Consider the following 25,836-nt stretch of genomic DNA (forward strand, 5'->3'; position numbering starts at 1 on the left):
TGCAAAATTTGCTTCACAGACCTATTTTAGTTTTCAGGTGGATTCTCTACAGAGTTATTTACTTAACTTGTGAATGTTAAGTAATTCATATGGTTAAATCATATTTTGGAATAATCCATAATGTTCTGTGTTTATTTTTGTCTCAGCATATCTGATTTGTTGTGAAAATCAAATTTCTTGCCTAAAATATAAATCTTATTATAAATGTCTATTGAAGTAAATATGACAACTCTGTTTCTTATTACATGCATGTGCAATGTAAAGATATTAGTCATAAAATTTGGTGAATATCCTCTAGGGTTTTTTCAGTTTTGGGCATGTTTCAAATAACTTTAGAATAGCATTCACTTATGGTTTTTCATGAGTATAGGAAATAATAAATAGAACTGACAGTCATATACATGGTAGATTAAACTTAAGCTATATGATATAAACAAAGTATTATTTTCTTTTTGAAACAAACTTAAAATGATTTTAATGTGTCAGAGTTAATATTTCAAAAATGCATTTTCAGCTATACATACAAGTCTTTTAGAAATCACTGTTAAGTGTTTTTGTTCTAAATATTTCTTTTAACATTTCAAAATTATTTCTATCAATAGTAAAGTATAAATGTGCTATATATTAAAAGGCAAAATCCATTTTTCAAAAGACTACAATTTGTAAATTGCCAATGAAAAGCATTGGTTATTTATTTAATAGCTAATGAATCTTGCTGGGTCGGGAGGTGGCGCACTGGGTTAAGTGAACATAGTATGAAGCCTCTCTCACTCTTTGTCTTCCTCCCATCTCAATTTATCTCTGTCCTATCCAATAAAAAAATGGCCGCCAGGAACAGTGAATTCATAATGCAGGCACGGAGCCCCAGAGATAACCCTGAAGGCAAAATAAAATTTAAAAATAAAAAAATAAAAGAAATCTAATGAATCTTAATAAATGCTGTGAACTATTTTGAAGTCTAAAGTTTGAAAAGAAGAATTCTTCCAATATAAAGAACTATAAAATTAATATTAAGAGAAAAATTCATTATAGTTAATACTATTAAATTTAATGTTTAACATATTAAAGTGACTTCATTATAAATAATCAGGAATAATCTGTTGTCACTATAAATTGTACAATTCATGATATTACATTTATGGTCTTTATACTGATGATTTTTATTTTAATTTTTAAACAGATTCTGTCTTCAGGTTAATACTGAAAAACCTTGTAGTGTTTTCATGCAATTGCCCAAATTAAAATTAAATTAATGAGGTTTGATGACATCACTAAAGTTAGAAGAACTGATAAGTCATCAGTGAGTCATTTCTAAGCTTCACTTTACTTTCACTTGCCTGAATTTTTAAAAAAATATTTATTTACTAATGAGAGGTATAGGAGGAGAGAGGGAAAGAACCAGATTATCACTCTGGTACATGTGCTGCTGGGGATTGAACTCAGGACCTTATCCACTGTGCCACCTCCCAGACCACCTTTCACTTGTCTGAATATAAAGTTTTAATGGAGAAGTGGCTTGAGACAATGATCAACTCCTTGGCTCCTGCTGTGTTAAGAAAAATAATGTGATACTTTATTCAAAAGGTTGTTGCAAATGTAATTAAGCTAATATATCTCAATCTCCAGGTTCATAAGTAGAATTTTCTCTCATCTTCCTCCCTTAATGTATGTGTAAATAGAGATCTGAAACTATTGTCAATTTTGATTTTTCATGAAAATTATGGTGATGCAAGTTAAGAATTATTGAATTTTAAAAATATATGTATATATTTGATAGGGACAGAGGAATCGAGAGGGAGGGGAGACATAGAGGATAGTAAAAGAGAGACACCAACTGTTGGTGTATTGCACCAAAGTAAAAGACTCTGGGGTGGGTGGGGGGAAGAGTGCAGGTCCAAAAAGGATGACAGAGGACCTAGTGGGTTGTATTGTTATGTGGAAAACTGAGAAATGTTATGTACAAACTATTGTATTTATTGTCAAATGTAAAATATTAATCCCCCAATAAAGAAATTAAAATAATAATTAATCTACAAAATAAAAACAAACAAAAAAAATTCACAGCATCACATGTGCAGAGAGGTGTTCTAGTTCCCAGCTCCTATTAACAAACAAAAGAACAAAAAACTTAGGTGGCTAGTTGCTTTGACATTTAGATGAGCACACATCATTACCATGCACAAGGACCTAAGTTCAAGGCCCTGATCCTCATTTGGCAGGGGGAGGGGTCAGAAAAAAAAAAAGATAAAGAGAAACACGTTTGTAGCACGGATTCACTACTCTTGAAGTTTCCCCCCCCCCCCGCAGATGGGAACCAATGGCTTGAACATGAGTATTTTGCACATTGCAGCATGTGTTTATAAGATGTGCCACCACCTGATCCTAAGAACTTTTGCTCTTTTTAAAGTATACTTTTCATAATACAAAATAAAAATTATTCCAGTAGACTCACAGAAGGAATGGTATTAAAAAGTATTAATTTTGAGAAATATCAAGGTAATCACTCTGGAGGGTACCTGCTTTGCCATGCACTGTACCCTGGCTTGAGCCTGTTCCCCACTGCAGTGGAGTAAACATTGATGCTGTGCTTTCTTTCCCTCTCTTCTCTGTCTCTTTCTATACTTGACTTATAATTGAAGCCCCAGAGGACAAAAAGAATTTTGGATTTGGGTAAACTTGCATTTGAATCTTTGAAGCCTAGTTCAGGAATACCTGGGCTGAGGAGGTACTAAGTCAGGGAGATAATATGGTAGTACTCAGGACTTACAGGTAAAAGTTTTTGTTCCTGGTATCACCAATAGCTAAGCAAGTTATATATACATATATATTTTTTCCTTCCAGGACTTCACTGTTGCTTTATGACCAGAGCAATTCCACAGCTCCCAGAAGATAGGATTATTTTTCCAGATAGAGAGAGGGAAAGAGAGAAGAGACACCACAATACCACTGCACTGCTTATTGACCAACCTTCCCTTTGCATGGTACTCCCATATGTGGCAGTGGGAGGTGGTGACTTGGAGGTGGGAGGAACCCAGATCCTTGAGCATGCTGCTGTGTTGTGGGATCTACTGGGTGCACTATCCCCTGTATATAGTATATTGTATATTATATTATATTAATTATATTATATTTATTATACTATATAATGACATTGTATAATGTGTTATGATATACTTTAAATGTTTAATAAACACTACCTATAACTATGGCTATTCATTCTTTGATATACATATGAAATTTTTTAGATTTATTTTTTTAATTCAGTGACTTATTTATTCCTTTTTGTTGCCCTTGTTTTATTGTTGTAGTTATTATTGTTGTCATCATTGTTGGATAGAACAGAGAGAAATCGAGAGAGGAGGGGAAGACAAAGAGGGGGAGAGAAAGATAGACACTTGCTGCAGACCTGCTTCACCGCCTGTGAAGTGGCTCCCCTGCAGGTGGGGAGCTGGGGCTTGAACCGGGATCCTTATGCCAGTCCTTGCACTTTGTGCCACGTGTGCTTAACCTGCTGCGCTACAGCCTGACTCCCTAATTCAGTGACTTCTTAAGTTCATAAGTGCTTGAATTTGTCCTGACTGGATTTCATTGTGTAGAACTGAGGGCTGCAGCTTACCATGATTTGTGTCATTTAATGTTATTTGCACATAATTGTATCTTACATACTGGCAAGACTGGTTACTTCTGGTCTCCTTGGTCTTAGATTATAGGTGATTTATATTTCAAAAAAAAACCCAGTTATTATTAAAAAAGCATTAACAATTTAAGTCCAATGTTAAAATTCAGACAGTTTACTCATTTGAAAACTGAAGTGCTTAGATTGAAGGACTCAGAGCTGAAGTCTATGTATTAAAAAGTTTGAGACATTCAGTCTATTTCCCCCTTTGCTTAAATAATGATTTATAAGACTACAGGTTAATAACAGAACATTCTAGCCACCAAAGTCTATGTCCCTACCCCCACTTCCCTACAGTGGAGCTGAAAAATCTATCCTCCCTAACCCCTAGGGCCCCCAGAGTTTTTTTTTTTACATTGGTCAAATTTTGCTTTGCATTTCCCTTTCTGTTCTTCTTCTTCTTCTTTTTTATATATTTTTAATTTTTATTTATAAAAAGGAAACACTGACAAAAACCATAGGATAAGAGAGGTACAATTCCACACAATTCCCACCATCAGAACTCTGTATCCCATCCCCTCCCCTGATAGCTTTCCTATTCTTTATCCCTCTGGGAGTATGGATGGACCCAGGGTCATTATGTGGTGGGTGCAGAAGGTGGAAGGTCTGGCTTCTGTAATTCATTCTCCGCTGAACATGGGCTTTCTCTTTCCCTAGTGGGGCAAGTATTTTGGGAGCCAGGGCTCTAGGACACATTGGTGGGGTTGTCTGCCCAGGGAAGGCTGGTTGGCATCATATTAGCGTCTGGAACCTGGTGGCTGAAAAAAGAGTCAACGTATAGAGCCAAACAAATTGTTGACTAATCATGAATCTAAAGGCTGAAATAGTGCAGATAAAGATTTGGGGGTTTCTGTTTTCTAGATAGTTAGTAGGCCTATTTTAGTTATATTCCAAAGGGCCCATGAATACTATACTAGTCTTTTTTTTTTTTTTTTTTTTTTTGAGCCTGTCATCTGATATGCAGGTGGATCCAAGTTATTGTCTGGGGAGATGATGTCATGGCTGGAAAAAGGACCAGAAAGCTGCATCAGGGAAGAGAGTATGTAGCTCCCAAATATGTGAAAGGTGTATAAATATTGTTAACTGTAATCCCCATTGATTTGATCTGATCTGGGACTCATATTCAGTGGAGCTGAAAATCCCCCCTCTTCACCCTCTTGTGCACCCCCCAGAGTTGTTTTTTTTTTTTTTTTTTTTTTACTTTGGTCAACTTTTGCTTTGCATTTCCTTTCAGTTCTTCTTTCTCAATTTTTGTTTATGAGTGGGATTATCCCATACTCATCTTTCTCTTTCTGGCTTATCTCACTGAACATAATTCCTTCCAGTTTTGTTGTTGTGTTAAGTTCTTTGTTTACTTTGGTTATGACTTTTTTGTCTAATGGATGACAAAACAATATTTCCCATTCCTTAAGGAAACTTTGTATTTGAGTGGTGATTTCTTTTGGTGTGTTGATGTAATTCCATTGGTTTATTTTTGTTTTTGTTTTCCTTGTGAATGGACTGCATTAATATGTAAGAAAACAGGAAGGAATTTAGTACTTCATTTGTTAAATAAAAACATACGAACATATACCAACCAGTGGTGTAGATTATATGCTTATTTCTTTGTTTTAAACCAGGGCTGTTTAACTTTAAATTCTTCTCTCCCTTTGGCTTTAAGTTTAAATTGAAACTGCTTGTAACACTTTCCCCCAAATAGTTTCTGACAGAAAATTCCTTTCTTAGTCCCTTGCCACTAAAGTGTTTTTCAAGTTTTGTAAATCTGTGCTATCTATTGACATTCTCTTGAATACAATGAAGGCTGTAGTTGGCATTTTAAAAAGGAAAAGTGGGTTACTAGAAATTGAACAGAATCCAAGCCTTAGGCAGAAGGAGAGGGAGAAATAGAACTCTATACTCTAGTGCTCGAAACAATGTAGTCTAGTCTTAAGAACAAAGTAGTATGTAAGTGCTCTCCCATTTCTAACTTCAAGATGAGCACCTTGAAGTACAAAACAGGAACTCCAAATGTAGACTGACATTCAATTAGCAATTTGTATTTATTTGTAAAGTAGTATATAATGTGAAAAGTAAAACTGCTGTTTAATCTAGTCACTTTTTTCTGTATATGTGCAGTTTCAAAGAGATGACCCCTATCAATTAGACTGTTTTGTCCTGTCTGTGTTATATACTTGACTTGGTAAATTTTTGATAAAATCTTACTTTTTCTGACCTTTCTTTTGTCAATTTGTTGTTGGTGATGGTAGAGTAGGAAGTTGGGACAGAGCCTTGGTTCTCATATAATTATTTTTAGGTGACATATTAATAAGGTGAAAGTTTCTTACAAATGGATTTGTATCAAAGGTACTGTTATTTAGTAAGAAGTGTTCTTGAGCCTAACACACCTAGAATTTTTGGTTATCATTTTTTTAAAATTTCTTTATTGGGGAGTAATCATTTTTACTATGTTCTCAGCACATATTGAATCTGTTTCTAAAAATCTTATCAGTGCATTCTTTGGTTTATTTAAAAATATCAGTGAGTTTATATAAGCTTTGAGTTCACTTTACTTTTAGAGGAGTGTATTTGCTGTACCTGCAATAGTATTTGACACATGTAAAAATGCAATAAAATATCATTTAGCTAAGTATATTAGTTAGAATCTAGGTGGATATATGCAGTCCTGAAAAAAATAATAATGAGCCAGTTAAGTGAAAATTTCTTTTGAAAAAAATTCAGAATCCTAAGAAATAAGAATGACCTCAAATGTCAGAGACAAAAGGCAAGCAAAGTTATACACAAATGTACAGTTTTGTCAATCTAATGTAGACAATGTCAGTAAAATATCATTTTTCTGAATTATTTGATTATAACTAAATGAAAATATGGATTTGAGACAAATAGAAAAAAACTAATGTTTCTGAAATATAGCCTAAATTGCTTTAGGAGAACAAATTTTATATTTGAACAACTAAGTCTCTGGGGAAGCAGAGCTCCAGGACGCATTGGTGGGGTCTTCAGTCCAGGGAAGCCTGGCTGGCATCCTTATGGCATCTGGAACCTGGTGGCTGAAAAGAGAGTTAACATACAAAGCCAAACAAATTGTTGAAGAATCATTCCAAAGGCTGGAATAGTGGAGATGAAGTGTTGGGGGGTACTCACTGCAAACTCTAGTGTACTACTGCTTTTAGGTATGTATTTGCCCTAGTTTATGGATACGTATGAACATATGCTCTATCTCATGGGACCTTGTCTATATCTAGATTTTGGGACTTTGTTAGGAAGTGAACCACCTGGGATGGAATTAGAGAATACTATGAAAGGAAAGGTCTCACCTGAGTGATGAAGCTGAAGGGTCGTCGTCCCACACCTGAAGTTTCTGGACACAGTCTAAAGTGAATCATGCTGGGGTGGCACTCATTGCTTTGATTAGGTTTCGATCATCGGATGCAATATTATTTGATAAGAATTGGGAGAAGCATACAGTAAAGTGGGCCCTACCCTAGGGTCCCAGGACTGGGGGAAGTTTAGGCTCTATAGTAGAGATGTGAGGTTCCTGCTGTCTTAGGGTTCCAGAAGACAATGGATAGTTACTGTTAACATCACATTATTTGGTAACTGGGTTAGCTTTGAAAAGTCCCTTTGTTAGACATACTATCAAATTTCCCCCTCTCATATTAATTAAATAGTGATTTATATGACTACAATTTAGTAGGTGTGTACATAAACACCATTCTCATCACCAAAAGATTATGTCCCATCCTCCTACCCACCCCCAACCTCACCCCCCCTCCTGCCCAGGAAGCCACATGTCCATCCTCCCGCTCACCACAGGGTTTTTACTTTGATGCCCTACTTTCAATTTTGTCAGATCCTGCCTTTAGTTTCCCTTTCTGATCTTTCTCAACTTCTGTTGATGAGTGGGATCATCCCATACTCATCTTTATCTTTCTGACTTAGCTCACTTAACATAATTCCTTCTAGCTCTGACCAAGATAGGTTAGAGAAGTTGAGTTCATTGTTCTTAGTAGCTGCATAGTATTCCATTGTGTATATATACCACAGCTTTCTCAGCCACTCATCTGTTGTTGGGCACCTGGGTTGCTTCCAGGTTTTATCTATTATGAATTGTGCTGCTATGAACATAGGAGTACACACATCTTTTTTGGTTGGGTGTATTGAGTCCTTGGGGTATATCCCCAGGAGAGGAATTACTGGGTCATAAGGAAAGTCCATGTATATAGCCTTGTGAGAATTCTCCGAATTCACTGTCCTGCTGAAGGCAAAAAATCCTACCATTTCCAGCAGTTGTTGTCGGAACTCAGACCAGAAGCTACTTCTCAGTCCACCATCTTGGCTCCACTAATCTTCTTTTTTATTTTTAAGCCGTCTGTACACTGTTTTTCGTTGTCCTGTTTATAGTCCCACACAGTGCATAGATGTTCCCTTTTTTCCACAACTTTGCCAGCATTTGTTGTTTCTGGCTTTTTTTCTGCCACTCTCACAGGTATCTTGATTTGCATTTCCCTACTTTTAAGTGATGATTAGCATATTTTCATATGCCTGTTGACCAGTTATAAGTTCGTTTTGATGAAGTGTCATTTTAGCCTTTCAATATTTGTGGGCCTATTTAATTTTTGTTGTTGAATTTAGTGATTTTTTTGCATATATTTTTACCTGTTTATCTGATACATATTTTGTGAATATTTTCTTTTTTTTTTTAAGATTTGATTTATTTATGAAAGAGATAGAAGGAGAGAGAAAAAAACCAGACATCACTCTGGCACTTGTGCTGCCGGGGAATCAAACTCAGGACCTCACTGCGCCACCTCCCAGACTACAATTTTGTAAATATTTTTTTCCGTTTGGTAGAATGTCCTTTTTCATTTGAATGACTGTTTCTTTGTTGTGAGAATGTTTTTATTAACCCCTTTGATTTGATGTTTAATCCCTTGTGCTTAGTTTTGCTTTTGTTCCCCTTTTGTTGGAGCTGAATTTCTGAAGACAATATCATGAAGAGTTTTGCCTATTTTATCATCAATATATTTTATGTTTTCAGATTTTACTTCTAAGTGTTTGATCTGTTTTGAGTTAACTCTAGTGTATTATGTGAGATAGTGACCCAATTTCATACTTTTCTAATTGCTATCCAATGTTCCCAACAGTATTTGTATTGGGTTGGTGGAAAAGTGATAATATATGCTTTCTGTTTCTCTATGCAAAAAAAAAAAAAAGTGTCATTGCTTTTCTGGCAACCCGATGGAAAAGACTTTAATTTTCTATTTTCTATTAATTTTTGCCATAGTTTAACTGTTCATATATATGCCTTTTTTTTTTTTCTTGCTATGAGAGTTACTACTGGGGCTTGATGCCTGGTGCCTGAAATGTTTTTTTGTTTTGTTTTTTATAAAGACATAGAAAAGCTGAGTGGGGGTTTGGGTAGTTGTGCACCTGGTTGAGCGCACATGTTACAATGTGTTCAAGGATCTGGGTTTGAGCCCTAGGTCTCTCTATCCATGGGGGTGGGGAAGATTTGCAAATTATGAAGCAGTGCTGCAGGTATATGTCTTTCTCTTTCTCTGTCTCCCTCTACCTTCTTAATTTCATTTTTAAAAAGAATTTATTTATTTATTCATGAGGAATGATAGGAGAGAGAAAGAACCAGACATCACTCTGGTACATGTGCTACTGGGGATTGAACTCGGGACCTCACGCTTGAGAGTCTAATGCCCTATCTACCAGACCACCCCTCTTCATTTCTTGCTGTCTCTATCCAATAAAGATAATTAAAAAAAAAAGGAAGAAAGAAAAATTGATAGAGAAAGAGGGTAGAAAAGGAGACAGAGAGAAAGAAAGAGGGGGGGAAGGGCTTCTTGTATCTGAAGCACTACTTGGTGAAGTCTTTCACTACTTTGTGAAGTCTTTCACTACTTTGTGAAGTCTTTCACTACTTTGTGAAGTCTTTCTCCTGTAGTTGGGAACCAGGAACTTAAACCCAAGGTCTTTAAGCATGGTGACATGTGACTCTACTTGGTACTAAACCCAAGGTCTTTAAGCATGGTGACATGTGACTCTACTTGGTACTCTACATCAGACCCTGAGATTTTATTTCTGAGCTCTCAATTTCATTCCATTTTTCTTTAAATCTACTTTTTCCCAATACTATTAAGCTTTGATTATTGTACTTCATAGTGTACTTTGCAGTTAAAGAGTGCAATTCCATAGTTACTGTTCTTTTTTTTCTTAGAAATTCTTTGACAACTATGAATCTTTATAGTCTCAAACAAATCTCACTAATGCTTTTTCTATCTTCTTTAAAGAGCATCCTTTGAGTTTTTTTCCCTGCCACTATTGGTATGACCATATGAATTTATCTTTTCCTAATGTAATATATTATAGAAATTCTTGTGTATATGTTGAACCATCCTTGCATTCCTGGTAAAAATCCCATGTGATGTATAAGCTTGTCAATGCATAGTTGAATTTCTTTAGTTAGGACTTTGTTGAGGATCTTTACATCTATGTTCATTAGGTATATTGATCTGTAACTTTTTTTTTTCTTTTTGGTGATGCAGTTGTGTGCATCAGCATGATGATGACCTCATATAAGTTGTTAAGAAGTATTCCCTTACTGACATTTTAAAAGAAATTTTAGAAGTGTTGGTGTCAAGTCATATCTGAAGTTTTCTTAGAACTCAGTGGTAAAACCATCTGGACCTATGTGTTTGTTTTTGGAAAGATTTTTTATTACTGATTTTTATTACTTGACTTGTCATTAATTGGTTGAAATTTTATACTTCCTTCTGGTCCAGTATAGAGGACATAGGTATCTAATAATGTATATATTTCTTTTAGGTCCTTCAATTTATTAGCATAAAGTTTCCATAGTAGCTTATGATCATTTTTATATCTCCTACCCAAGTACTAACCAGGCCCAACCCTGCTTAGCTTCCAAGATCAGATGAGATGGGGCATGTTCTGGGTGGTATGGCCCTGGACATGATCACTTTTATATCTGTGGTGTAAGTGTTAACTCATTTCATTTTTGATCCCATTTATTAATGTCACTTCTCCTTTGTCTTAGTCTCTCTAATGGTTTAACAGTTTTGACATCCTTTCAAAGAACCATATCTTGGTTTCATTGATTTTCATATTGCCTTTAGTTTTCTTAGAGATGTTTAAACAATTTTATAGCATTTTTTTTTTTTTTTTTTACCAGAGCACTACTCAGCTCTGGTTTATGGTGGTTTCAAATGACTGAACCTTGGGCTTTGGAGCTTCAGGCATGAGAATCTCTTTGCATAACTACTATGTTATTTCCCTCACAACCAACATCTTCTTGTTTCATAAATACAATTACTACTTTTATTTATTTATTTACTTTTATTAGAGCACTATTCAGGTCTAGCTTATAGTGGTGCTGGTAACTGAACCTGGGAATTCAGAGCCTCAGGCATGGAAGTCATTTAAATAACCATTATGCTTTTTCCTCAACTTCTTTTATTTCTTTTCTTTTCTTTTCTTTTCTTTTTCTTTTTCTTTTTCTTTTTTTTTTTTACCAGGTCATTTCTCAGCTCTAGCTATTGCTTATGCAGGTGGTACTGGAGCCTAGATCCTTCATATGCAAATCCAATGTGCTACTGCTTTGTTATTTCTTTTTGTTATTTTTCCTGTTATATATTATTACAATTTGTACTTTAAATTCCTTCAAGTTTCCTTTTTAAAATACATTTTATATTGATATTTGAAGGTAAGAGAATTTTCTCAGATGTCTAGTGATTTTCACTTGTCTATACCTATTTAATAGTAAGAGACTAAAAAAAGATTTAAAACAGCATATATGTGGAAAATGTCATTTTTCTCTTTAAGATATTCTTTAACATTTTTATGGAGTTAATCTTAGAATGGTTAGATTTCAGTGAGAGGATTCTTTCATTGCCTGGTTAAGAAAGTACAGACTTGGCTGTCAACATCCTTAAAACTATATAGGAATAGTGGTCTGGGGATTTAGCATTTTAGTATGCATTGGCTTGTCTGACTTCTCTGTTTTGGGTTTACTATTCCACAGTCAATTTAATGAGGATGCCATAGTCTTTCTCTCCAGAAAACTTGCAGACTTCTCACTTGGGAAAAAGAGTTCATTAAGCAACACAGATGTGCTGCACTGATAACAGGGAGATATAAGATTCCACCTGATTTTTTTTTTTAATTTCATTTATTTACTTTAGATAGAGACAGGAATTGAGAGAAATGGGGTGAGAAAAACAGAGAGAGACCTGCAGTACTGCTTCAACATTCATGAAGCTTCCCTTACACTGCAGGTGGAAAGCAAAGTTTGAGCTGCAATCTTTGTGCATGGTGGTGTGTGGGCTCAATTAGGTTGTCTACTGCTCAACCCTGACTCCACCTGCTTTAAAAATACCCATATTTTAACTGCACATCTTTAACTCCACACTCATACTCATTCTTCATACTAACTTCTAGAGGTACTAAATATCACTATGTCAGAATTATTTTCAAGAAAATGAGATTGAGGGGGCAGGTGGTGGTGTGCCTGGTTAAGCGCTCACTTTACAGTGTGCAGGACCCAAATTCAAGGCTCTGGTCCCCACCTGCAGGAGGAAAGTGTGTCTCTCTGTCTTTCTCCCTCTCTCTCTCCCCCTCCTCTCAATTTCTCTTTGTCTCTATACAATACTAAATAAATAAATAAAATATTAAAAATTAAATTTAGAAAAGTTGATACTCAGCTTTTCCTTTTGTAGATTTGTCTCTGTGTAACTATGCATATGGTTTACTTAGAGGGATTATTACATAACATCAAGAACAAGTCAAACAACAACCAAAAATAATCAGTGAACAGTCCACCTTATAGGTAATCTAAAATTGAATTGAAAACCCAGAAAGTTATTAAATTTAAATCTAAAATGAGATCATCTGTTCTAGATCTCAGAAGACATATTGCTCTTTCCAGGTGTGCAGGTTAAGAAACATGGAGGATTTATATGGTTTAAACTTAAAACCAGATACCATTCAATGACTTTTTGAAGCATTTTGCTGAGTTTTGTGGTTAACCTGAAATCGCAATACAAAGGAAAAATCCAGGAGTGTGAAACCAGATCAACCAAGTTCATATGAAGTTCATATGAAGTGTTCATATGAAGACTATGTGATCTGAGACCACTGAGAACTTCTTGACACTAGTTCCAATGTGGTGTCATAGGTCATGTGATTATTTTATCTGACACCTGTTAGAACTTTATTAAATCTAGCATACATTCTGAAATTGGTCTCAAAGTATAGAAAACCTTTTTTGGTACAATATGTTGATTTATCTAATTCAGATTTTAATAATGTGCCCTAAAAATGTAAGCAATCTTATACTCTCTGTAGACATATATGTGGATGAAATGAAGTTTCAAGTGTGACGAAAACAGTATATCAAGGCAGTTATAATAATCATTTTTTTATCAAACAAAAAATATCACCAACAAAAGGGAACAAGTATTATCTATCTTGGGAAGACAGTTAAAAAATTATAAACATATTACCAAATATTTGATTAGGTGATATCTGTATATTGTGGAGGTACAGAATTGTTTTGTTGCATGCAACTAGGGGAAAAAATCAATGAGAATATATTAATTAGTTTGTTCAAAACCTGCATAAATATCTTCTGCAGCAAATGGTTCACCTGCAAGTTAATTTAATACAATTCTAGGTAACCATAAAATAGCAATGCTATTTGAGTTTTATATTACTTTTTTTTTCTTTTACTTTGCCCATGGGTAATATATCTATTTAATTTTGCAAAGATCTACTGATCTAGCATATCTTTATAAGTACTAGTATAACTAGTTTTAAACTGAAGTGATACTACGTGAGCATTCTAATTATCATTATTTCTATTTCTTTCAGAGAAGAAAGAATAAAGGAAATATGCTAATGGGAATAATACTGTAATACAGTCATGGCTCATTTAAGAATACATGGTTGGGAGTTGGGCGGTAGCACCGCGGGTTAAGCGCACGTGGTGCGAAGCACACTTGGAGCCCCAGGTTCCCCACCGGTCGGGAGTCGCTTCACAGGCAGTGAAGCAGGTCTGCAGGTGTCTATCTTTCTCTCCCCCTCTCTGTCTTCCCCTCCTCTCTCCATTTCTCTCTGTCCTATCCAACAACGATGACATCAATAACAACAATAATAACTACAATGACAATAAAAATCAACAAGGGCAACAAAAGAGAAAATAAATAAATAATAAATAAAAAGAATGCATGGTTGTGGCTTTGCTTTTGACTAAAAGTTTTTATGTTTATTCTCTCTCCTAAAACTGACAAGAAAAAAAAATTAGAAGCATACATACATGCCTATATTTATTAATTCCGTAATATATATATATATATATATATATATATATATATATATATATGGACTTTATTTCATGGACAGAAGTAGGGACACAGTTACAGTAATGAACTTAGTAGAAATATTACTGTAATCATGCTAAACATCCAGTAAGTGAGACAGCAAACAAACATTGCTTGGCAAACAAACTTGGGTTACCAATGGCCACTTATGTACCTTGCATAAGAACTATACATACAATTAAAATTTTATATATCATTGTATTCTTTAAAACCTATAAATCTGGGAGTTGGGGAGTTGGGCGGTAGCGCAGCAAGTTCGAGTCCCGGGCTCCCCATCTGCAGGGGCGTCACTTCACAGGCGGAGAAGCAGGCCTGTAGGCGTCTCTCTGTTTCTCTTCCTCTCTCCCCTTCTCTCTCAAATTCTCTCTGTCTCTATCTAATAACAAATAAAAAATTAAAAAACAAAACCCTATAAATCAAAGAATAGTATCTTTTATAATTCCCTATAAACCATCTTCATATTTCTTTGTAAATACTTTTCTTGTTCTAAACTCCAGTGATAAAAGTCAACTGGGCCAGGTGGTGGTGCACTGGGTTAAGCACAAGGACCCACAACAATCCAGGTTGGGGTCCCTGGCTTCCCACCTGCGGGGGTGTGTGTGTGTGTGTGTGTGTCACAAGTTGTGATGCAGGTCTGCAGGTTTTTCTCTTTCCCTTGCTATCTCTCCTTCCTCTCAAATTCTCTCTGTTCTATCCAAAAAATGGAAAAAATGGCTGGTAGGAGCAGTGGCTTCATAGTGTTGGCACTGAGCCCCAACAATAACCCTGGAAGCAAAAAAGAGAGAGAGAGAGAGATTGATCTGGGACTTCCTTGCTTCAGCCTGAGGCATGAAGTTCTTTTGTATAACTACTATGCTATCTCCCCCACCCAGGTAAAATATTTCTAAGTTTATTCAAAATGAGCTTTGAATTCACATGTTATATAGTAAAAAAAGACAAAGCATTTTAATTTTGTTAATGTTCATAAATAGGCAAGCCCTAAGTGGACATAGGGTGAGTGACTTCCCATTAATATTATGTGTAAAATGCTACCAAGATTATCATGAAAAATAAGCAAAGGAAGTGAAAATGTATTTTATTCTTGAGGAAAATCTACTAAGATGATAATAGACTTTTAATGTCTGTCTTTTCACAGTAGTATGATAGCTAGTTCTTGTGATTCCTGACCTCTTAATATCTTCTACCAAAGTATTGACATTAATCTGCATCTTATCTATCACCCACTAAATTTGGTAGTCCAGTTTCTGTTTTCAATTATCAGTCATTAGTGAAGGCAGTGGGAAGAAAACCTCACAAAGTCTTTAACAGGTTTTGGTCTGATAAACTAGGAATCTTCACTATCATTTCATTGTAGTTAAAATGTAAAGGAAGGTTTTTTGCTGTATATAGACTACTTAAAACCTCTATCACCCCAAGATAGTTAAAAATAGACTGTTATACACTGATGGAGTTAAAAAATTTGTGAGTTCATTTAGTGAAATCTGGTGAGATTAGAGTGATTGACCTCTAGCTGTCAGGTCATCTATAAGACCCACAGATTTTTCCACTAAAGAAAACATGAAAACTAAATATTTACCAAGAGGTGATTATCAGACAGTCATGGTTTACTTTGACTTGTAACCAAACAAACTTTCTCAAACATTTGTACACAATGTAATTCATTATTTATATAGTAAATGTGCTTGCTCATTATTAAGTAATCATAGTCAGTTGTCATCTTCTGTATTCTAATTTAAAGTTTTATATTAATTTTCACAAAAGATATATATTAATATCTGATAGGGATATTAGCATGAATTAATGACCTACAAACTATTTGAAACAATGTGTCCTGAAACATAGAACAAATCTTATGTTTGGACTAGGCATGGCCTCTTGCATCAAAGCCAAAGACTAGGGGTGGCAGGATTTGTAGGGGTGGGACATGAGTGAGCATGAAGGGCCCAGTGCATATTAGTGGAGAATTTAAATTAGTGGTGGTGAATACTGGTAGTGGGAGACATCTGACATGTCGTAATGTGCAAGGACCCGGGTTCAAGACCTAGTCCCCACCTGCAGAGGGAAAGCTTTGCAAGTGGTGAAGCAGTGTTGCAGATGTCTCTCTGTCTCTCTCTTCCATCTCTACCAGCCCCTTCCCTCTCAATTTCTGGCTGTCTTTATCCAATAAATAAATAAAGATATTAAAAAGTTAAAAAAATAAAAACATAACTCTCTGATACAGAAGTAGTGGTCATTTGATACTGTTACTGGCTTTATAGTTGATTAACCTTGTGACATTTAGTAAATTAATGACATATCCATACGTCAGAGATGATCATGAAGATTGAACTTTATTGGTAAAAGAAAGGGAGAAGAAACAAAAGTTGGAATTATATTTATTTCTTAATTAATTTTTTTATTATCATTTGACATTATAATGATTAGCTATATCAAATTTATATCAATGTTTGATAAATACAGTTGCTACTGTAGTTTTCCAAATGACTACTGAGAACTGGGCACATATAATCAGAAAAGGGCAAGTAGAAAGAACATACTATCATCTTTATCATAATGATAAAGCTGTCTTTTTTATAATATTTAATTATTTATATCCTTAAATTGACTGTGACCTTTAAAGCAAAATCATATGCAAATATTGGATGATTACTTACATTTTTTTATTTTAAAATTATGAATGTATGTTTTAAATTGATTCAGAAAGTCAGTTTTGATGACTTACCTTATTTACATGATTTAACCATCTAGTCTTTAATGTTTTCCTTTTTTATAAAACTGCATTCATTAAGCACGCAAGTAAAAATGAGAGGCTTACCCTTCTAGGGAAAGAGAGAGGCAGACTGGGAGTATGGACCGACCAGTCAATGCCCATGTTCAGTGGGGAAGCAATTACAGAAGCCAGACCTTCCACCTTCTGTAACCCACAACAACCCTGGGTCCATGCTCCCAGAAGGATAGAGAACGGGAAAGCTATCAGGGGATGGGATGGGATATGGAGATTGGGTGGTGGGAATTGTGTGAAGTCGTACCCCTCTTACCCTATGGTTTTGTTAATTTATCCTTTCTTAAATAAAAAATAAATTTAAAAAAAGTGAGAGGCTTTTAACTTATAACATTTGAAAGTCACTTGAAATTGTTCTTTGAAACAAAACATTTAGGGGAAAATTTACTTTATTTCAGGTCACAGATTGCTTTGCTGTTAGAAGGCTCTTAAGATTTCTGGAATGTGGATTTTACCATACTTTTGTACATGTGCATTCACTGATCAATGAATAGATCTTTATAAGTCCATGTTTATATTTCTCAGGGAACTAATACGTGAAAGGTGTCTTTAGTGATATGACTTGGTAGTCAAATGACACATTTGCTTTTTTTTCTCTTTTTACTTTAAAATACAACACGGATAAGTAAAAATTATATGAATAATCTTTTAATGATTTTTTGCACTCAGCAGCAAACAATGATCTGTATTCTTTCAACAGCTGGCTAGGCTCTTGGGAGAGTGCTATCTTTGCCTTGCAGCTACTGATTCTATTTGTGTCTTCCAAGTTACAGCCCTTGTGTGGGAGATTAAAACTGACTGCACATGAATACATCTTAAAACTACAGATAAATCACTACAGAGATAAAACTGCAGTCCTCTGCTAATTAATTCTACTCTTTGGATACTGTAGACATGAAGATATTTAGTCAGGACATTTCTATTCAATGTCTGCTAGAGATAAAGTAATTTAGAGAGGTATCTGTTTAGAAAAAAAAGATAATGCAATCAGTCAGTAACTTCTGTTAGTTTATTGCTCAACAATAAAAAAAATTAAGGGTTTGTATTTAAAACAAGAAGATTACATTGTGTAGAACTTTGGCAACTGGAGCATGTAGAATGAAGTTTAGTGTTTATATAAAGACAATCCTGTTTATTTTCACCGTCAGTTCATTAATACTGAAACGTGAGTCTTGCAATTCATATTTTACTGCTCGTATGCTTAGATGTGGCCACTTTAAAAATCAAACTATAATAATAAATTTAAAACTGGTTCTGTCAGTGTATGTGAGCTTTTAGTTACTTTAGGTTGTTCACGTAGATGAAATATTACAAAAGGATAAAAATTTACCTTTTAGAAACAGAAGTATCTTTACCATCATGATTATGTTTTGATTGGAACTTAACTCAATTTTATGGATTGTCTGTATTTTTATGTATATATTTAATAAAGCTAATTATATTTTTATACAGTTGTTGTCAACCATAAGGTCAAATAGAGAAAAAATTTGAAGTTGATAAGTTTATTAAATTGTGATGCTGATATTCTTTGGCTTACATTTAGCAACATTCAAAATAAACACTTGTTATGTGCCAGTGGGAAAAAGGAACATGGCATTGATAAGGACTGTTTATCTTGCTACATATGTAATCAGACATGAAAATAGCAATTTGGGCAAGTTGTATTCTCTTGTTTTTATTTTTTATTAGTGATTTAATAGTTATTTTCAAAATTATAAGATTATGGGGATAGTTACTTACCACCCACCACTCAAGTTCTATACCCCACACTCTAGCAATAATCACTATAGTTCTCACAAAGGCTTAGAGACAGGTTGATCTTCTCCTCCTTTTCCCCCTTTGCCTCCTCCTCCTCTCCCTCCTGCTCCCTTTCCTCCTTCTTTCTCACAAGTTTATAGGCTCAAATTCTCTAGATTCCACATATGATTTAAACAATCATCAGTAGTTTTCTTTCATTTCCTGTTTTACTTTACTAAGCATAATCATTTTCAGTTCCATCCACTTTGCCCTGAAGAACACAATATTGTCTTTTTTAATTTCAAAGTAATATTCCATTGAGTGTCATTGTTTATCTAGTCATCTATTGATGGGCATTTAGGTTGCTTCCATATTTTGGCTATTATGAATAATAATACAGCAACGAACATGGGAGTGGTGTATTTGTTTCTTCATATGTATACTTTCATGCCTTTTGGACAAATGCCTAAGAGTGGTATTACTGGATCATAAGATAATTGCACTTTTATTTTATTTTTTATGTTTTATATTTATTTTTTAATAGAGCACTGATCATTTCTGGCTTATGGTAGTAGGGGGGATTGATCTGAGACTTTGGAGCCTCAGGCATGAAAGTCTCTTAGCATTAACACTATGTCTCTAATCCTGTCCTATTTATTTATTTTTTACTGGCTTACATTTTTATTTCTTTAAACATGCTCTGTACGATAATGTTTTTTATAATGGCTACGCAAGTTTGTATTCTCACCAACAGTGTAAAAGAGCTCTTCCTTCTTCATATCCTTGCCAACAGTTGTCATTTTCTGTTTTGCTGATGTGGGCCATGCTCATTGATTTGAGGTAAAATGTCAATGTGGTTTTCATCTATCTAGTGATAGGTAAATTGAAGCATTTCCTTTAATGTCTGTGGGCCATGTGTATTTCTTCTTCAGAACATGTGTATTTCTATCTTTTGCCAACATTTTTCATTGGCTTATTTATTTTTATTTTTTCTTTTTCTTCTGTAGGAGATCTTTATAAATGTTTGTTATTAACTGCTTGTTGTGTGTGTGATATGCAAACTTCTGGTTGCTGGGTTACCTGTTTATTTTTGTGGAGTTTTCTTTTCAGTGTGTTGAAGCTTTTAATTTGATGTGGTCCCATTTATTTAATTTTGTTTTACTTTCACTTGCCCATAAGGTAGAATCTCCAAATAAATCTTTGATTTTAAAGTCCTGATGTATTTCACTGATATTTTCTTCTATGTATTTGATAGTTTCTGGTCTATGTATTTTATTTTTCAATATAATTTTCCCAGATGAATTGATTGATGGAAGACATGTTTTTTAAATGTAGTTGTGTTCATCCTTAAATTCTTCTTATCACTTTATGTTAGGCTAATGATGTCTTATGATATGAAAAAAAGAAATGCTCTCCAATGGAGAATAATGTTAACCTCCTGATCTCAATGTGTCTTAACTTTCGTGCCACTCTATACCCTTTGTCAAGTCTGGATCTGGTTTGAACGAACTAACCTCCCTGGTTTTCTGTTTTGTTTTGTTCTGTTTTATTTATTTTTCTTTGTCCAGTAATTAAGCTATTCATTCCTACCACCAGATACTAATGCAGTTAGGAAGTACTGCATATTTCTACCTGCTAAATGCAGATTTTATTGAAAATGATAGTAAGACAATTTAGGAGATTCATGCTATTTAGCCAATGTAATCTATGAATTAAAGAATAAAGTGAGTGACTGGAAAACTGTGTCAGTGACAGAGCATAGGACTTTAATGTGAACTATCTTGAATTTAATACCCAGCACAGTCTGTGTCAGTGATAAATCAGCCCTCTCCCTTTCTCTGTCTCTCTGTAACATATAAGAAATGGAAATCTCATTTTTTTTGAAATCATTACAACATGCAGGAGTTACTGTTAAAAGTCTTATATTCAATGTATATACTCTGTACTTCTGTTCTTTTTCATTCATTCTGAGAGTGTTATTTCAGATGGTTCTGAGATAGAAAAAAAATTCAAGAATTGAGAAATGCAGCTGGCAACTTAGGCTTACTTATTGATATGGCTGAAGTAAAAGGATATGTTGTATTATAACATAGTTCTATTCAAGTTATTATTTTGTGACATTATTTTTCCTGAGATGTAAAGTACATGTTACATAAATGAATATAAGACAGTTGTTGCAGTGAAGATTGCACACGTCAAGTTCTATAAGAATGTGAATAATCCAGAAATATGAATCCTCATCTAGCCACAGAGGAATGCAGCAAGATGATACTGAGTGGGAAGAACCTGATCTATTCATACAATTTACTGGAAAACTTCTGTAGAGTAGACAGTGTATTGAATTAGATGTTAGTTACACAGATGTGTTCTCATTCTTGAGTATTTTTTTTTTACTTTTGCATGTATTGCTGAGAAACATTATTTATATATGTCAAAAGTGAACTAAACTATTTTATTTTATATTTATAAAAAGGAAACATTGACAAAACCATAGGATAAGAGGGGTACAACTCCACACAATTCCCACCACCAGCTTCCTGTATCCCATCCCCTCCCCTGATAGCTTTCCTATTCTTTTTCACTCTGGGAGTATGGACTCAAGGTCATTGTGGGATGCAGAAGGTGGAAGGTCTGGCTTCTGTAATTGCTTCCCCACTGAACATGGGCATTAACTGATCGATCCATACTCCCAGACTCTCTCTCTTTCCCTAGTGGGGTGGAGTTCTGGGGAATTATAGCTCCAGGACACATTGGTGGGGTCTTCTGTCCAGGGATGTCTGGTCCACATCATACTAGCACCTGGAAACCAGTGGCTGAAAAGAGAGTTAACATACAAAGCCAAACAAATTGTTGAACAATTATGAACCTAAAGGCTGGAATAGTGCAGATGAGGAGTTGGGGGGGGGGGGTTCCTCCATTTTGTACCTAGCTAGTAGGCATATTTTAGTTATATTCCAAAGGGCCTGTGGCTGTACTAATTTTTTGTTTTTTGTTTTTTATCCTGACCCTGAAATCTGATATGCAGGTGTATCCAAGTTATTGTCTGAGGAGATGATATCATGGCTGGAAAAATAACAGAAAGCTGGATCAGGGAAGAGAGTAGCTCCCTAATATGGGAAAGGGGTATAAATATTGTTGCCTGTAAACCCCATCAATTTGATGTGATCTGGGGCCCATATTCAGTTTAGGAGCCTATGTGACCTCTGCATCCCTCTAGATCAGACCTCACATTCTGTGGTCATGAGTAGGAACATTCGAAGCTGCCGCAATATTGACCCATCTTCCTCAGATGTAGCATAGAGTATGTTGTCCATCCTTCCTTCCCTTTGGAGAATGGAACATTCTCTACCGTTGTTGGTCCAAGTTGAGGGCAAGGTCCTATGGGGGCCCACAAAGAGGTCTATTTTGATGTTCCTGATACAGATGACTGGTAACAATGGAGAAAGGGATTTATTTGAGGTCTAGGCCCATTATGTCTGTTTGGGAATCTCAGGACTCCCCGAATAGGGCCACAGCTGATGGGGTGGCCTGATAGTGACTAAAGAGTCATCGTTAAAGTATGACAGTCTCTTGCCCTTATTCAGCATTTGCAGTCCTTGCTTTGATAATGTTATCTTTGGAATGGGTGAGAGTACTGTAACAGGAAGTAGGTGAGGAGGCTATCTAAGTCTAAGTAGATACTATTTCATTAGGAACTTGATACTGACTCACTGCAGACTCTTGTGTACTTTTGCTTTCAGGTATGTATTTTGCCCTAGTTTGTGGATACATGTGAACATATGCTCTATCTCACGGGACCTGGTCTATATTTTGAGTCTTTATTAGGAAGTGAACCACCTGGAATGGAATTAGAGAATACTATGAAAGCAAAGGTCTTACTGGAGTAATGGAGCTGAAGGGTTGACATTCCATGCCTGAAGTCTCTGGACACAGTCTGAATTGTAGCATGCTGGGGTGGTCCTCATAGTGTTGATTAGGTTGGGATCAGGGGGTGCAATATTATTTGGTATGAATTGAGGGAAGCATGTAGGAAAGTGCACCCAACCCTAAGTTTCCAGGACTGGGGAAAATATAGGCTCTATAGTGGAAATGTGAAGATCCTGCTGCGTTAGGGTTCAAGAAGACAATAGATAGTTATTGTTACCATCACATTATTTGGTAATTGGATTAACTTTGAAAAATCCGGTTGTTAGGATTTGCTGTATAATACCCAACATCACCATGATTTATGTCCTTTGACATTATTTGTATATGGCTGTGCCACCAGTTGCTTCTGTTCTCCCTCATCAAGGCTTTTGAGAGAGTCAACATATCAAAGACTCAGCCTATGTATTAAAAAGACTCAGTCTGTGCTTCAAAAATTTGACACATACAATGAATTTTTCCTTTCTCATATTAATTAAATAGTGATTTATAAGATTGCATATTTATAAGAGTGTACATAAACACCATTCGTACCACCAAAAGACTGTGTCCCATCCCACCCCCACCCTTGCAATCCTGGGAAGCTGAATATCCACCCTCACCCTCAACCCAGGGTTTTTATTTAGTGCCCTACTCCAAATTCAGTCAAATCCTGCTTTTAGTTTCCCTTTCTGCTCTTCTTTCTCAACCTCTGTTTATGAGTGGGATCATCCCATACTCATATCTATCTTTCTGACGTAGCTCATTTAACATAATTTCTTCTAGCTCATCCAAGATGGGTCAGAGAAGGTGGGTTCATTGTTCTTAATAGCTGCATATTATATATGCCACAACATTCTTAGCCACTCATCTGTGTTGGGCACCTGGGTTGCTTCCAGGTTTTAGCTATTACGAATTATGTGCTGCTATGAACATAGGTCTATTGGTTGTGTGTTATGGAGTCCTTGGGGTATATCCCTAGGAGAGGAATTACTGGGTCATATGGAAGGTCCATATCTAGCCTTGTAAGAGTTCTCCAGACTGCTCTCCACAGAGGCTAGACCAATTTATATTCCCACCAGCAGAATCTTTAAATTATGTCACATGAGTTAAGCTCTATCTTTCACTAAATGAACTTGAAGCCACTTTCCATTTTCAGTGGTTTGATTTGTGAAAGTTTTTAATACAATTTTATTTTCTTTTTATTTTTTAAAATAGGTTTATTTATTTATTTAGAAATAGAGATTGTGAGAGAAACAAAGAAAGGCAAAGTAACCCTCTGACAATAAATAGTCAGATGTCATGTGTGATATGTTCCCACCCACAGAGTCATCCCCCACCCCCACTTGAAGTTTAGTTTTAAATCTGCATTAAAGCATAGATACTTAAAAAAATAGAGTAAAGAAAAGCCTGTAAGCAGAAGCAGGAGTATATGCTAGCATTTAAGAGCCATTTCTTGGTGTCCTAAAGCTTGTTGAAGTCCTATATCTCTATCTTTTCAGTTCAGTTCATCTTCAAAATGATGAAAATAATGGAACCTATTCATAAGTTACTAACTTTAATGTGTTAATATTAATACATGCTTAGAACAGTGCCTGGAGTATTAAACATATTATTATTATTAAATATTTTATTTAATTATCAGTGAGAGGGATAGTAAGAGAGAGAGAAAGAACCAGACTTCACTCTGGTACATGCACTGCCTGAGCTCGAACTCAGGACCTCACGCCTGAGAGTCCAATCATTTATCCACTGCGCCACCTCCCGACCACTAAACATATTATTTAAATTACATAATTTGTCTACTTAATTTAAATTTGTACCAGAAAAGAGCATGAGTACAGTGAATTAAATTTAGTTCTTTGTACAAGTTTATAGATATTTTCTATAACTAGGTTTTTCCTTCTCATATGGACTTGTCAGGAGAAAGGACAAATGGAAAGGCATTTATATTAATTTATATAACAGTAGACATTTAGATGGAAAAAGAAATTTAAGTTATAGAACAAAATATAATCCTAAAATGTGGTTTTGATTTTTAGGAAGAGGTAGATTAATGATTCCTCTAGGGGTGAACTCCTCTTAAGACCATGATACTACTATTGAAACAACAACAACAACAAACAACTGTATGAATTACATGCTCTGGTCTTGGTGTGAACCAGACCGCCCTAGAACACTATTCTTGCCAAATTCTATAAGACAAAAAGTCCTCCAGGTACAGCTTACATTTTTCTTTTCATTGGCTTAGGTGTTTGAGGTAATGAAGGAGATCAGCTACTCCTCTGGGCAAAATAAATGAGAAATTATTTTGTAGGATGAAGTCAAGGGATCCTCTTCTATAGGAAATCCATCTGGTGCCAGACTAAAGAGGACTAATAAATAGTCTGGGTTCTTAGTCACTCAATAATAACCCTCTTTTCTCTTTGTAAACCTTCTCTCTTCTACTTTAGGATCCAAAATTTTAACAGTATTCACATGATGTTGGTTAACCTCTTACAGATTTATTTTAATATGAATGCTGAATGCACTTTGTAACCTGTGTATATGTTCATATAATGTATACATTTTTACATTCTTGCAACAAATGTTTATAAATAAGCCATGTGACTGGGGTAATTCTAAAAGCATTATTGTAGGCTATAGATGTGCAATACCTTGAACAAAGAGCTATGATGTAGATTTTTTTTTTACAACTTTGCTCCTTATTATCCTACATAGCTGAGATTTTGAACATCAACCAATACTGAGAAACTTAATTCCATCAAATGTTAACTGCGTTACTAAATTTTTGAATAGGCATTTCTTTAAAAGAAAGTTTCCGCTACTTGTATAAATATACTATCAGAATGCTATTTTACAAAGTTAGATCATACATTTATTTATAATAATAGTATGCCTGATACTTAACTGTCTTAAGTTCTTCAAAATCCCCTTCTATTCCCAAGAGGTAAGTTCTCAGACTTCAAGATAGTAGGGAGGTTAGTAACGGAAGAAAATATGTTCCCCTTTCAATTCAAAGTAAGAATAGTCAGATGTCCTTGGGAGGCTTTATTCTGCACAACCGGTAAGGGGTTACATAAAATATATACAATGGAATTTATGATAACTCTTTACTCTTTCTTTTTTTCATTTTTAGAGAGGACATTTCAGTTACTTAAAGGAGGAAAAGGAAATCTCTTCTGGGGAGACATTTTAGAAGTAATCATTCATCTGAAAATGAATTTGTTTTATTTACTTGACCTTTAAATGCCATATAAACAGTCCTCATGTGCATGCAGTTCCTTAGTCCTCCTTCCTCTTTTCCTCCCTTGGCTGTGCTAAATCTTACCAAT

At 35.1% G+C, this 25,836-nt stretch overlaps 1 protein-coding gene across 1 annotated transcript in view; it reads left to right on the forward strand.

Annotated features, from left to right (window-relative positions):
• Positions 1 to 25,836, forward strand: part of BMP5 (bone morphogenetic protein 5) — a 133,847-nt gene that overhangs the window by 37,683 nt on the left and 70,328 nt on the right. The gene's annotated exons all lie outside the window — the stretch shown is intronic.

Source organism: Erinaceus europaeus, chromosome 4 (assembly GCF_950295315.1).
Source record: "Erinaceus europaeus chromosome 4, mEriEur2.1, whole genome shotgun sequence".
In the NCBI taxonomy this organism is placed as follows: domain Eukaryota; kingdom Metazoa; phylum Chordata; class Mammalia; order Eulipotyphla; family Erinaceidae; genus Erinaceus; species Erinaceus europaeus.